The sequence below is a fragment of the Pimephales promelas genome, chromosome 1 (assembly GCF_988280905.1).
Source record: "Pimephales promelas chromosome 1, fPimPro1.hap1.1, whole genome shotgun sequence".
Lineage (NCBI taxonomy): Eukaryota > Metazoa > Chordata > Actinopteri > Cypriniformes > Leuciscidae > Pimephales > Pimephales promelas.
Genome location: NC_142769.1, coordinates 30025051 through 30040634, shown reverse-complemented (window position 1 = coordinate 30040634; position 15584 = coordinate 30025051). Strand labels below are relative to the sequence as shown.

At 39.7% G+C, this 15584-nt stretch overlaps 2 long non-coding RNA genes across 3 annotated transcripts in view; both read right to left on the bottom strand.

Annotated features, from left to right (window-relative positions):
- The window catches only part of LOC148998447 (uncharacterized), a 63193-nt gene that overhangs the window by 27222 nt on the left and 20387 nt on the right, over positions 1–15584 (bottom strand). The window lies entirely within an intron of this gene.
- On the bottom strand, positions 3661–5326 carry LOC148998448 (uncharacterized). 2 transcript variants are annotated; one of them, XR_016158731.1, is made up of 4 exons: positions 4930–5326; positions 4282–4353; positions 4076–4149; positions 3661–3994 (listed from the first exon to the last, which is right to left on the bottom strand). It is a non-coding gene; the product is annotated as an uncharacterized LOC148998448 (long non-coding RNA). The 2 variants fall into 2 exon arrangements; XR_016158737.1 differs by having other exon boundaries at positions 4282–4348.

Here is a 15584-nt window from a genome sequence, read left to right as displayed (position 1 = left end):
TGCAACAATGGAGGCTCTAGACCCTTCCAGAGCTGAGATATCGAAATTCAAAATTTCGACCAGAAAAAAAAACGACAGTGTTACCCCTTACGTTTTTTTTTTTGGGCAAAAAATGAAGCATCCCCAATCTTCTCAAAACTCTGGATTCTGATAGAGGGCCGTGAGACTTAGACCTGAGTGAAAAAATGGAGGCTCTAGACCCTTCCAGAGCTGAGATATCGAAATTAAAAATTTCGACCAGAAAAAAAAAACGACAGTGTTACTTACCCTTACGTTTTTTTTTTTGGGCGAAAAATTAAGTATCCCCAATCTTCTCAAAACTCTGGATTCTGATAGAGGGCCATGAGACATAGACCTGAGTGCAACAATGGAGGCTTTAGACCCTTCCAGAGCTGAGATATCAAAATTCAAAATTTCGACCAGAAAAAAAAAACCGACAGTGTTACCCATTACGTTTTTTTTTTTCGGGCGAAAAATGAAGTTTCTCCAATCTTCTCAAAACTCTGGATTCTGATAGAGGGCCATGAGACTTAAACCTGAGTGCAAAAATGGAGGCTCTAGACCCTTCCAGAGCTGAGATATTGAAAATCAAAATTTCGACCAGAAAAAAAACGACAGTGTTACCCCTTACGTTTTTTTTTTGGGGGGGGGGGGGGGGGCGAAAAATTAAGTATCCCCAATCTTCTCAAAACTCTGGATTCTGATAGAGGGCCATGAGACATAGACCTGAGTGCAACAATGGAGGCTCTAGACCCTTCCAGAACTAAGATATCGAAAATCAAAATTTCGACCCGAAAAAAAAAAAAACAACAGTGTTACCCCTTACGTTTTTTTTTTTTGGGCGAAAAATTAAGTATCCCCAATCTTCTCAAAACTCTGGATTCTGATAGAGGGCCATGAGACTTAGACCTGAGTGCAACAATGGAGGCTCTAGACCCTTCCAGAGCTGAGATATTGAAAATCAAAATTTCGACCAGAAAAAAAAACGACAGTGTTACCCCTTACGTTTTTTTTGGGGGGGCGAAAAATTAAGTATCCCCAATCTTCTCAAAACTCTGGATTCTGATAGAGGGCCATGAGACATAGACCTGAGTGCAACAATGGAGGCACTAGACCTTTCCAGAGCTGAGATGTCGAAACCCAAAATTTCGACCCGAAAAAAAAAACGACAGTGCTACCCCTTACGTTTTTTTTTTTGGGCGAAAAATTAAGTATTCCCAATCTTCTCAAAACTCTGGATTCTGATAGAGGGCCATGAGATATAGACCTGAGTGCAACAATGGAGGCTCTAGACCCTTCCAGAGCTGAGATATTGAAAATCAAAATTTCGACCAGAAAAAAAAACCACAGTGTTACCCCTTACGTTTTTTTTTTGGGGCGAAAAATTAAGTATCCCCAATCTTCTCAAAACTCTGGATTCTGATAGCGGGCCATGAGACATAGACCTGAGTGCAACAATGGAGGCTCTAGACCCTTCCAGAGCTGAGATGTCGAAACTCAAAATTTCGACACGAAAAAAAAACGACAGTGTTACCCCTTACGTTTTTTTTTTTTGGGCGAAAAATTAAGTATCCCCAAACTTCTCAAAACTGTGGATTCTGATAGAGGGCCATGAGACTTAGACTTGAGTGCAACAATGGAGGCTCTAGACCCTTCCAGAGCTGAGATGTCGAAACTCAAAATTTCGACCCGAAAAAAAAACGACAGTGTTACCCCTTACGTTTTTTTTTTTTGGGCGAAAAATTAAGTATCCCCAATCTTCTCAAAACTCTGGATTCTGATAGAGGGCCATGAGACTTAGACCTGAGTGCAACAATGGAGGCTCTAGACCCTTCCAGAGCTGAGATATCGAAATTCAAAATTTCGACCAGAAAAAAAAAACGACAGTGTTACCCCTTACGTTTTTTTTTTTTGGGCGAAAAATTAAGTATCCCCAATCTTCTCAAAACTCTGGATTCTGATAGAGGGCCATGAGACTTAGACCTGAGTGCAACAATGGAGGCTCTAGACCCTTCCAGAGCTGAGATATCGAAATTCAAAATTTCGACCAGAAAAAAAAACGACAGTGTTACCCCTTACGTTTTTTTTTTTTGGGCGAAAAATGAAGCATCCCCAATCTTCTCAAAACTCTGGATTCTGATAGAGGGCCGTGAGACTTAGACCTGAGTGAAAAATGGAGGCTCTAGACCCTTCCAGAGCTGAGATATCGAAATTAAAAATTTCGAACAGAAAAAAAAAACGACAGTGTTACCCCTTACGTTTTTTTTTTTGGGCGAAAAATTAAGTATCCCCAATCTTCTCAAAACTCTGGATTCTGATAGAGGGCCATGAGACATAGACCTGAGTGCACCAATGGAGGCTCTAGACCCTTCCAGAGCTGAGATATCGAAATTCAACATTTCGACCAGAAAAAAAAAACAACAGTGTTACCCCTTACGTTTTTTTTTTTGGGCGAAAAATTTAGTATCCCCAATCTTCTCAAAACTCTGGATTCTGATAGAGGGCCATGAGACACAGGCTGCGTCCAAAACCGCATACTCAATGAGTAGGTACTTAATTTCAATAAGTACTTACTCAACGAGCGCTAAAAGAGTAGGTACTTTATAGCCAAATCTCGTTGAGTATGAATGAGAACCGGACATCTGCCATGTTGACGTTATCATGTGACCTACTACGACGCGTTATCATCATATCACAAGCGCGAAGAAATGAACAGCGACACGTTTAATTCTTCTATCTATAAATATCTTGACATTGATGAAACTTTCTCATTTTGTTGTGGTATTGTTGAAGAAACAGCTGATATATTTTTTTTTATTAAGAAACCCCCAAATCGTCACCTCTTGAATGTTGTTAATTTCTTTATTTTATACCCAAAACGTTTCTCCTTTAAGTTTTCCTCCTTTTCTTGATGAATTTACCTCGTTTCATGCCTCAGACCTATAACAACAACAACAAAACAACAACATTTTTCATGTATTATGAAGAACTATTTAAAGATATTTAGCCTTGTTATTGTTCCTTTTTCCTGTAGCCTATTATGATGTACACAAACCAATGATCTTTATGTTTTCTGTTTTGTCATTATGACTGTTGTTGTAACTTTCCATGATCTTATATGTAATACGTTTATAAGTTTAAATTATGAGCGACAGGTGTACTAACACTTCATAACATCAGTGACTTGACAGCACAACCTAGAACAGTTTTCCTCTGCGTTTGTAATGTCTGCACAAAGGAGACGGGCAGCTGCTTGAAGATCTCTTTTGGAGAAAACTGTTGATTTTATACTCGAAAAATGTAAGTATCACTCCTTAAAAATTAATATTACCTCAGAATGAATTGCATTGTTAGCCCACCCCAAAACTTAAACAAAATAATAATATTAAATGCTGACCAATACTAAATTATATAACTTTTTTATATACTAAAAATATAACTTAATATAACAAGCAAAATGTAATTTGTTTTTTCATATGACAGTTATGCATGAATACATTTATATTCATAAATGCAGGGAAACATCTCAATTATCAGTCAATCGATGAATTAATGGATACATTAATTAAATAATTAAATTTTATATACTGACAACAATAATAAAAATGAATAAATGAGTAAAAGAACAAATAAAAGTAACCATCACAATAAACAAATGCATTATACAAGTCAACAACACATGAAACAAAGCTTTATTCAAACTACAAGCATGTATTTACAGCCGCTGAACACCACATCATGCCGACTCAACACAGCGGTTCCCATTCTGCAGCATTATTCTGATGAATTCACCAGAGGGGACTGTGCCTTCGTGCCGGAGCTTGTTGTTGTGCTGCGCTTCACAATCTGAGGCAATAAGGGCAGGTGGAGAGATCGAGGGTCTCGTAAAAGGCAGGTGGACAGATGGAGGGACTCATCCATGGCACCACTTCCAGGATGCACCTCTGGGCTCCTCATCCTCAGTGCTCACACCAGTCTGCAGACATTTCAGATCCTACAAAAATGCACAAACATTATACAAAAGCAGTCATTTTAACACAATGTAATTTGATTTATCTATTAAAAATAACCTTACTTTATATTTGAGTAAAATCCCTAAAACAAATGCTGCCATCATCTTTCCTTGCAGGTCCTGCTCCACCACAAAAGCTATGCAGCAAATGCACAGAAATCAAGAATCAGAAAAGTGTTGTAATTTCTCTACTTGAATTTACAATAATTCAAATAAACTACAATTTAACATTGAATAGATTTTGTTATCCATTTCTGTAGTATACTCACTCAAAGCCTTTGATGACAGCATTCAGCATCATGAGCCTCTCCACCGGATAAACACACGCGTGTTCTTCTGTCCTTGTAACATACAGACAAGATTCACATTACGAGCTCAACACTGAATTTACATGCTGAGGTTGATGTGTTAACTCACTTTTAATCCAACTTAAATGTTCCTTAATATATCAACACTAATAAGGGACAAATTAAATATAACATGTTTAGTTACTTTATAGATTTGTTTATTTACCGTATTTACAGCACATTTGTCTAATGTAAGTAGTGTTGACAACAGTGAACTATCCTTCATAATAGCACACATAACGTTACATCACTCAGATGTATTTTTCATGTTGGGATGTGCTCATCTGCAATACTTAAACAATATTTTCATTTCAGATGTAAATAGACATTTTAAATAAGCGTGTTTAAGATGTAACGTTATATGGTTAGCTATGTAAATCCATTTTAGAAACTTACGTGTAGCCTACTTACTGGAGCTCCCCTGTTTAACTAACTAATAAAACATGTGTTTACAGCAAAATTACAACTATACTATACTGTCTAAGTCCTTTAGACCTTCAACAGTTAAAACGTTTACTCTATAGTAGTTTAACACATACGATTTAAACACAAGGAACCGTGTTTACTCACATTTGAAAACCCCCTGCTTCGCTGATCTCCGCGATGTTGATAATGACGAATGCTCTCCCGTGGCCTCCTGGGATAGAAGAGTACCCATCGGATGAACACTCAAAAATCTTGGCGAAAGCAGGAGATCATCCGGGAACTTCTCGCCTACTCTTTTTATGAGTACTGAGGTTTCGGACATACTACTCCTTTCAAATACTGTTTTCCCCTACTATATAGTACGAAAGTAGGAATATTCGGACGTACTATAAGTATACGTATGCCCGAATCTCGCGATAATTAGTACGTCACTCTGGTAATTCTCGCCTACTCTTTATGGATACTAAGGATTCGGACATACTTATTCGCTCGCCTACTGCTTTTTCCCTACTATATAGTAGGGAAGTATGCGGTTTCGGACGCAGCCTTAGACCTGAGTGCAACAATGGAGGCTCTAGACCCTTCCAGAGCTGAGATATCGAAATTCAAAATTTCGACCAGAAAAAAAAAAACGACAGTGTTACCCCTTACGTTTTTTTTTTTTGGGCGAAAAATGAAGCATCCCCAATCTTCTCAAAACTCTGGATTCTGATAGAGGGCCGTGAGACTTAGACCTGAGTGAAAAAATGGAGGCTCTAGACCCTTCCAGAGCTGAGATATCGAAATTCAACATTTCGACCAGAAAAAAACAACAACAACAGTATTACCCCTTACGTTTTTTTTTTTGGGCGAAAAATTTAGTATCCCCAATCTTCTCAAAACTCTGGATTCTGATAGAGGGCCATGAGACTTAGACCTGAGTGCAACAATGGAGGCTCTAGACCCTTCCAGAGCTGAGATATCGAAAATCAAAATTTCGACCCGAAAAAAAAAACGACAGTGTTACCCCTTACGGTTTTTTTTGGGGCGAAAAATTAAGCATCCCCAAACTTCTCAAAACTCTGGATTCTGATAGAGGGCCGTGAGCCTTAGACCTGAGTGCAAAAATTGAGGCTCTAGACCCTTCCAGAGCTGAGATATCGAAATTAAAAATTTCGACCAGAAAAAAAAAATCTACAGTGTTATCCCTTACGTTTTTTTTTGGGCGAAAAATTAAGTATCCCCAATCTTCTCAAAACTCTGGATTCTGATAGAGGGCCATGAGATATAGACCTGAGTGCAACAATGGAGGCTCTAGACCCTTCCAGAGCTGAGATATCGAAAATCAAAATTTCGACCAGAAAAAAAAAACGACAGTGTTACCCCTTACGTTTTTTTTTCGGGCGAAAAATGAAGTTTCTCCAATCTTCTCAAAACTCTGGATTCTGATAGAGGGCCATGAGACTTAAACCTGAGTGCAAAAATGGAGGCTCTAGACCCTTCCAGAGCTGAGATATTGAAAATCAAAATTTCGACCAGAGAAAAAAACGACAGTGTTACCCCTTACGTTTTTTTTTTGGGGCGAAAAATTAAGTATCCCCAATCTTCTCAAAACTCTGGATACTGATAGAGGGCCATGAGACATAGACCTGAGTGCAACAATGGAGGCTCTAGACCCTTCCAGAGCTGAGATATCGAAATTCAAAATTTCGACCAGAAAAAAAAAACGACAGTGTTACCCCTAACGGTTTTTTTTTTTGGGCGAAAAATTAAGTATCCCCAATCTTCTCAAAACTCTGGATTCTGATAGAGGGCCATGAGACTTAGACCTGAGTGCAACAATGGAGGCTCTAGACCCTTCCAGAGCTGAGATATCGAAATTCAAAATTTTGACCAGAAAAAAAAACGACAGTGTTACCCCTTACGTTTTTTTTTTTTGGGCGAAAAATGAAGCATCCCCAATCTTCTCAAAACTCTGGATTCTGATAGAGGGCCGTGAGACTTAGACCCGAGTGAAAAAATGGAGGCTCCAGACCCTTCCAGAGCTGAGATATCGAAATTAAAAATTTCGACCAGAAAAAAAAAAACGACAGTGTTACCCCTTACAATTTTTTTTTTGGGCGAAAAATTAAGTATCCCCAATCTTCTCAAAACTCTGGATTCTGATAGAGGGCCATGAGACATAGACCTGAGTGCAAAAATGGAGGCTCTAGACCCTTCCAGAGCTGAGATATCGAAAATCAAAATTTCGACCAGAAAAAAAAACGACAGTGTTACCCCTTACGTTTTTTTTCTTTTTCGGGTGAAAAATGAAGTTTCTCCAATCTTCTCAAAACTCTGGATTCTGATAGAGGGCCATGAGACTTAAACCTGAGTGCAAAAATGGAGGCTCTAGACCCTTCCAGAGCTGAGATATTGAAAATCAAAATTTCGACCAGAAAAAAAAACGACAGTGTTACCCCTTACGTTTTTTTTGTGGGGCGAAAAATTAAGTATCCCCAATCTTCTCAAAACTCTGGATACTGATAGAGGGCCATGAGACATAGACCTGAGTGCAACAATGGAGGCTCTAGACCCTTCCAGAGCTGAGATATCGAAATTCAGAATTTCGACCAGAAAAAAAAAACGACAGTGTTACCCCTAACGGTTTTTTTTTTTGGGCGAAAAATTAAGTATCCCCAATCTTCTCAAAACTCTGGATTCTGATAGAGGGCCATGAGACTTAGACCTGAGTGCAACAATGGGGGCTCTAGACCCTTCCAGAGCTGAGATATCGAAATTCAAAATTTTGACCAGAAAAAAAAAACGACAGTGTTACCCCTTACGTTTTGTTTTTTTTTGGGCGAAAAATGAAGCATCCCCAATCTTCTCAAAACTCTGGATTCTGATAGAGGGCCGTGAGACTTAGACCCGAGTGAAAAAATGGAGGCTCCAGACCCTTCCAGAGCTGAGATATCGAAATTAAAAATTTCGACCAGAAAAAAAAAACGACAGTGTTACCCCTTACAATTTTTTTTTTGGGCGAAAAATTAAGTATCCCCAATCTTCTCAAAACTCTGGATTCTGATAGAGGGCCATGAGACATAGACCTGAGTGCAAAAATGGAGGCTCTAGACCCTTCCAGAGCTGAGATATTGAAAATCAAAATTTCGACCAGAAAAAAAAACGACAGTGTTACCCCTTACGTTTTTTTTTTTGGGCGAAAAATTAAGTATCCCCAATCTTCTCAAAACTCTGGATTCTGATAGAGGGCCATGAGACTTAGACCTGAGTGCAACAATGGAGGCTCTAGACCCTTCCAGAGCTGAGATATCGAAATTCAAAATTTCGACCAGAAAAAAAAACGACAGTGTTACCCCTTACGTTTTTTTTTTTGGGCGAAAAATGAAGCATCCCCAATCTTCTCAAAACTCTGGATTCTGATAGAGGGCCGTGAGACTTAGACCCGAGTGAAAAAATGGAGGCCCCAGACCCTTCCACAGCTGAGATATCGAAATTAAAAATTTCGACCAGAAAAAAAAAAACGACAGTGTTACCCCTTACGTTTTTTTTTTTTGGGCGAAAAATTAAGTATCCCCAATCTTCTCAAAACTCTGGATTCTGATAGAGGGCCATGAGACATAGACCTGAGTGCAACAATGGAGGCTCTAGACCCTTCCAGAGCTGAGATATCGAAATTCAAAATTTCGACCAGAAAAAAAAAACGACAGTGTTACCCCTTACGTTTTTTTTTTGGGCGAAAAATTTAGTATCCCCAATCTTCTCAAAACTCTGGATTCTGATAGAGGGCCATGAGACATAGACCTGAGTGCAACAATGGAGGCTCTAGACCCTTCCAGTGCTGAGATATCAAAACTCAAAATTTCGACCCGAAAAAAAACGACAGTGTTACCCCTTACGGTTTTTTTTTGGGCGAAAAATTAAGTATCCCCAATCTTCTCAAAACTCTGGATTCTGATAGAGGGCCATGAGACTTAGACCTGAGTGCAACAATGGAGGCTCTAGACCCTTCCAGAGCTGAGATATCGAAACTCAAAATTTCGACCAGAAAAAAAACGACAGTGTTACCCCTTACGTTTTTTTTTTTTTTGGGCGAAAAATTAAGTATCCCCAATCTTCTCAAAACTCTGGATTCTGATAGAGGGCCATGAGACATAGACCTGAGTGCAACAATGGAGGCTCTAGACCCTTCCAGAGCTGAGATGTCGAAACTCAAAATTTCGACCCGAAAAAAAAACGACAGTGTTACCCCTTACGTTTTTTTTTTTTGGGCGAAAAATTAAGTATCCCCAATCTTCTCAAAACTCTGGATTCTGATAGAGGGCCATGAGACATAGACCTGAGTGCAACAATGGAGGCTCTAGACCCTTCCAGAGCTGAGATGTCGAAACTCAAAATTTCAACCCGAAAAAAAAACGACAGTGTTACCCCTTACGTTTTTTTTTTGGGCGAAAAATTAAGTATCCCCAATCTTCTCAAAACTCTGGATTCTGATAGAGGGCCATGAGACTTAGACCTGAGTGCAACAATGGAGGCTCTAGACCCTTCCAGAACTGAGATATCGAAAATAAAAATTTCGACGCGAAAAAAAAAAAAACGACAGTGTTACCCCTTACGTTTTTTTTTGGGCGAAAAATGAAGTTTCTCCAATCTTCTCAAAACTCTGGATTCTGATAGAGGGCCATGAGACTTAAACCTGAGTGCAAAAATGGAGGCTCTAGACCCTTCCAGAGCTGAGATATTGAAAATCAAAATTTCGACCAGAAAAAAAAACGACAGTGTTACCCCTTACGTTTTTTTTTTGGGGCGAAAAATTAAGTATCCCCAATCTTCTCAAAACTCTGGATACTGATAGAGGGCCATGAGACATAGACCTGAGTGCAACAATGGAGGCTCTAGACCCTTCCAAAGCTGAGATATCGAAATTCAAAATTTCGACCAGAAAAAAAAAACGACAGTGTTACCCCTAACGGTTTTTTTTTTTGGGCGAAAAATTAAGTATCCCCAATCTTCTCAAAACTCTGGATTCTGATAGAGGGCCATGAGACTTAGACCTGAGTGCAACAATGGAGGCTCTAGACCCTTCCAGAGCTGAGATATCGAAATTCAAAATTTTGACCAGAAAAAAAAACGACAGTGTTACCCCTTACGTTTTTTTTTTTTTTGGGCGAAAAATTAAGCATCCCCAATCTTCTCAAAACTCTGGATTCTGATAGAGGGCCGTGAGACTTAGACCCGAGTGAAAAAATGGAGGCTCCAGACCCTTCCAGAGCTGAGATATCGAAATTAAAAATTTCGACCAGAAAAAAAAAAACGACAGTGTTACCCCTTACAATTTTTTTTTTGGGCGAAAAATTAAGTATCCCCAATCTTCTCAAAACTCTGGATTCTGATAGAGGGCCATGAGACATAGACCTGAGTGCAAAAATGGAGGCTCTAGACCCTTCCAGAGCTGAGATATTGAAAATCTAAATTTCGACCAGAAAAAAAAACGACAGTGTTACCCCTTACGTTTTTTTTGGGGGGCGAAAAATTAAGTATCCCCAATCTTCTCAAAACTCTGGATACTGATAGAGGGCCATGAGACTTAGACCTGAGTGCAACAATGGAGGCTCTAGACCCTTCCAGAGCTGAGATATCGAAATTCAAAATTTCGACCAGAAAAAAAAAAACGACAGTGTTACCCCTAACGTTTTTTTTTTTTTGGGCGAAAAATTAAGTATCCCCAATCTTCTCAAAACTCTGGATTCTGATAGAGGGCCATGAGACTTAGACCTGAGTGCAACAATGGAGGCTCTAGACCCTTCCAGAGCTGAGATATCGAAATTCAAAATTTCGACCAGAAAAAAAAACGACAGTGTTACCCCTTACGTTTTTTTTTTTTGGGCGAAAAATGAAGCATCCCCAATCTTCTCAAAACTCTGGATTCTGATAGAGGGCCGTGAGACTTAGACCCGAGTGAAAAAATGGAGGCCCCAGACCCTTCCAGAGCTGAGATATCGAAATTAAAAATGTCGACCAGAAAAAAAAAAACGACAGTGTTACCCCTTACGTTTTTTTTTTGGGGCGAAAAATTAAGTATCCCCAATCTTCTCAAAACTCTGGATTCTGATAGAGGGCCATGAGACATAGACCTGAGTGCAACAATGGAGGCTCTAGACCCTTCCAGTGCTGAGATATCAAAACTCAAAATTTCGACCCGAAAAAAAACGACAGTGTTACCCCTTACGGTTTTTTTTTGGGCGAAAAATTAAGTATCCCCAATCTTCTCAAAACTCTGGATTCTGATAGAGGGCCATGAGACTTAGACCTGAGTGCAACAATGGAGGCTCTAGACCCTTCCAGAGCTGAGATATCGAAATTCAAAATTTCGACCAGAAAAAAAAACGACAGTGTTACCCCTTACGTTTTTTTTTTTTGGGCGAAAAATGAAGCATCCCCAATCTTCTCAAAACTCTGGATTCTGATAGAGGGCCGTGAGACTTAGACCCGAGTGAAAAAATGGAGGCCCCAGACCCTTCCAGAGCTGAGATATCGAAATTAAAAATTTCGACCAGAAAAAAAAAAACGACAGTGTTACCCCTTACGTTTTTTTTTTTTGGGCGAAAAATTAAGTATCCCCAATCTTCTCAAAATTCTGGATTCTGATAGAGGGCCATGAGACATAGACCTGAGTGCAACAATGGAGGCTCTAGACCCTTCCAGAGCTGAGATATCGAAATTCAAAATTTCGACCAGAAAAAAAAAAACGACAGTGTTACCCCTTACGTTTTTTTTTTGGGCGAAAAATTTAGTATCCCCAATCTTCTCAAAACTCTGGATTCTGATAGAGGGCCATGAGACATAGACCTGAGTGCAACAATGGAGGCTCTAGACCCTTCCAGTGCTGAGATATCAAAACTCAAAATTTCGACCCGAAAAAAAACGACAGTGTTACCCCTTACGGTTTTTTTTTGGGCGAAAAATTAAGTATCCCCAATCTTCTCAAAACTCTGGATTCTGATAGAGGGCCATGAGACTTAGACCTGAGTGCAACAATGGAGGCTCTAGACCCTTCCAGAGCTGAGATATCGAAACTCAAAATTTCGACCAGAAAAAAAACGACAGTGTTACCCCTTACGTTTTTTTTTTTTTTGGGCGAAAAATTAAGTATCCCCAATCTTCTCAAAACTCTGGATTCTGATAGAGGGCCATGAGACATAGACCTGAGTGCAACAATGGAGGCTCTAGACCCTTCCAGAGCTGAGATGTCGAAACTCAAAATTTCGACCCGAAAAAAAAACGACAGTGTTACCCCTTACGTTTTTTTTTTTTGGGCGAAAAATTAAGTATCCCCAATCTTCTCAAAACTCTGGATTCTGATAGAGGGCCATGAGACTTAGACTTGAGTGCAACAATGGAGGCTCTAGACCCTTCCAGAGCTAAGATATCGAAAATCAAAATTTCGACCCGAAAAAAAAAACGACAGTGTTACCCCTTACGTTTTTTTTTTTTGGGCGAAAAATTAAATATCCCCAATCTACTCAAAACTCTGGATTCTGATAGAGGGCCATGAGACATAGACCCGAGTGCAACAATGGAGGCTCTAGACCCTTCCAGAGCTGAGATATCGAAATTCAACATTTCGACCAGAAAAAAAAAACAACAGTGTTACCCCTTACGGGTTTTTTTTGGTCGAAAAATTAAGTATCCCCAATCTTCTCAAAACTCTGGATTCTGATAGAGGGCCATGAGACATAGACCTGAGTGCAACAATGGAGGCTCTAGACCCTTCCAGAGCTGAGATATCGAAATTCAAAATTTCGACCAAAAAAAAAAACGACAGTGTTACCCCTTACGTTTTTTTTTGGGCGAAAAATTTAGTATCCCCAATCTTCTCAAAACTCTGGATTCTGATAGAGGGCCATGAGACATAGACCTGAGTGCAACAATGGAGGCTCTAGACCCTTCCAGTGCTGAGATATCAAAACTCAAAATTTCGACCCAAAAAAAAACCGACAGTGTTACCCCTTACGGTTTTTTTTGGGCGAAAAATTAAGTATCCCCAATCTTCTCAAAACTCTGGATTCTGATAGAGGGCCATGAGACTTAGACCTGAGTGCAACAATGGAGGCTCTAGACCCTTCCAGAGCTGAGATATCGAAACTCAAAATTTCGACCAGAAAAAAAACGACAGTGTTACCCCTTACGTTTTTTTTTTTTGGGCGAAAAATTAAGTATCCCCAATCTTCTCAAAACTCTGGATTCTGATAGAGGGCCATGAGACATAGACCTGAGTGCAACAATGGAGGCTCTAGACCCTTCCAGAGCTGAGATGTCGAAACTCAAAATTTCAACCCGAAAAAAAAAATGACAGTGTTACCCCTTACGTTTTTTTTTTTGGGCGAAAAATTAAGTATCCCCAATCTTCTCAAAACTCTGGATTCTGATAGAGGGCCATGAGACTTAGACCTGAGTGCAACAATGGAGGCTCTAGACCCTTCCAGAGCTGAGATATCGAAAATCAAAATTTCGACCCGAAAAAAAAAAACGACAGTGTTACCCCTTACGGTTTTTTTTTTTTGGGCGAAAAATTAAGTATCCCCAAACTTCTCAAAGCTCTGGATTCTGATAGAGGGCCGTGAGCCTTAGACCTGAGTGCAAAAATGGAGGCTCTAGACCTTTCCAGAGCTGAGATATCGAAATTCAAAATTTCGACCAGAAAAAAAAAACGACAGTGTTACCCCTTACGTTTTTTTTTTGGGCGAAAAATTTAGTATCCCCAATCTTCTCAAAACTCTGGATTCTGATAGAGGGCCATGAGACATAGACCTGAGTGCAACAATGGAGGCTCTAGACCCTTCCAGTGCTGAGATATCAAAACTCAAAATTTCGACCCGAAAAAAAACGACAGTGTTACCCCTTACGGTTTTTTTTTGGGCGAAAAATTAAGTATCCCCAATCTTCTCAAAACTCTGGATTCTGATAGAGGGCCATGAGACTTAGACCTGAGTGCAACAATGGAGGCTCTAGACCCTTCCAGAGCTGAGATATCGAAACTCAAAATTTCGACCAGAAAAAAAACGACAGTGTTACCCCTTACGTTTTTTTTTTTTTTGGGCGAAAAATTAAGTATCCCCAATCTTCTCAAAACTCTGGATTCTGATAGAGGGCCATGAGACATAGACCTGAGTGCAACAATGGAGGCTCTAGACCCTTCCAGAGCTGAGATGTCGAAACTCAAAATTTCGACCCGAAAAAAAAACGACAGTGTTACCCCTTACGTTTTTTTTTTTTGGGCGAAAAATTAAGTATCCCCAATCTTCTCAAAACTCTGGATTCTGATAGAGGGCCATGAGACTTAGACTTGAGTGCAACAATGGAGGCTCTAGACCCTTCCAGAGCTAAGATATCGAAAATCAAAATTTCGACCCGAAAAAAAAAACGACAGTGTTACCCCTTACGTTTTTTTTTTTTGGGCGAAAAATTAAATATCCCCAATCTACTCAAAACTCTGGATTCTGATAGAGGGCCATGAGACAGAGACCCGAGTGCAACAATGGAGGCTCTAGACCCTTCCAGAGCTGAGATATCGAAATTCAACATTTCGACCAGAAAAAAAAAACAACAGTGTTACCCCTTAGGGGTTTTTTTTGGTCGAAAAATTAAGTATCCCCAATCTTCTCAAAACTCTGGATTCTGATAGAGGGCCATGAGACATAGACCTGAGTGCAACAATGGAGGCTCTAGACCCTTCCAGAGCTGAGATATCGAAATTCAAAATTTCGACCAAAAAAAAAAAACGACAGTGTTACCCCTTACGTTTTTTTTTGGGCGAAAAATTTAGTATCCCCAATCTTCTCAAAACTCTGGATTCTGATAGAGGGCCATGAGACATAGACCTGAGTGCAACAATGGAGGCTCTAGACCCTTCCAGTGCTGAGATATCAAAACTCAAAATTTCGACCCAAAAAAAAACCGACAGTGTTACCCCTTACGGTTTTTTTTGGGCGAAAAATTAAGTATCCCCAATCTTCTCAAAACTCTGGATTCTGATAGAGGGCCATGAGACTTAGACCTGAGTGCAACAATGGAGGCTCTAGACCCTTCCAGAGCTGAGATATCGAAACTCAAAATTTCGACCAGAAAAAAAACGACAGTGTTACCCCTTATGTTTTTTTTTTTTTGGGCGAAAAATTAAGTATCCCCAATCTTCTCAAAACTCTGGATTCTGATAGAGGGCCATGAGACATAGACCTGAGTGCAACAATGGAGGCTCTAGACCCTTCCAGAGCTGAGATGTCGAAACTCAAAATTTCAACCCGAAAAAAAAACGACAGTGTTACCCCTTACGTTTTTTTTTTGGGCGAAAAATTAAGTATCCCCAATCTTCTCAAAACTCTGGATTCTGATAGAGGGCCATGAGACTTAGACCTGAGTGCAACAATGGAGGCTCTAGACCCTTCCAGAACTGAGATATCGAAAATAAAAATTTCGACGCGAAAAAAAAAAACGACAGTGTTACCCCTTACGTTTTTTTTTTTCGGGTGAAAAATGAAGTTTCTCCAATCTTCTCAAAACTCTGGATTCTGATAGAGGGCCATGAGACTTAAACCTGAGTGCAAAAATGGAGGCTCTAGACCCTTCCAGAGCTGAGATATTGAAAATCAAAATTTCGACCAGAAAAAAAAACGACAGTGTTACCCCTTACGTTTTTTTTTTGGGGCGAAAAATTAAGTATCCCCAATCTTCTCAAAACTCTGGATACTGATAGAGGGCCATGAGACATAGACCTGAGTGCAACAATGGAGGCTCTAGACCCTTCCAGAGCTGAGATATCG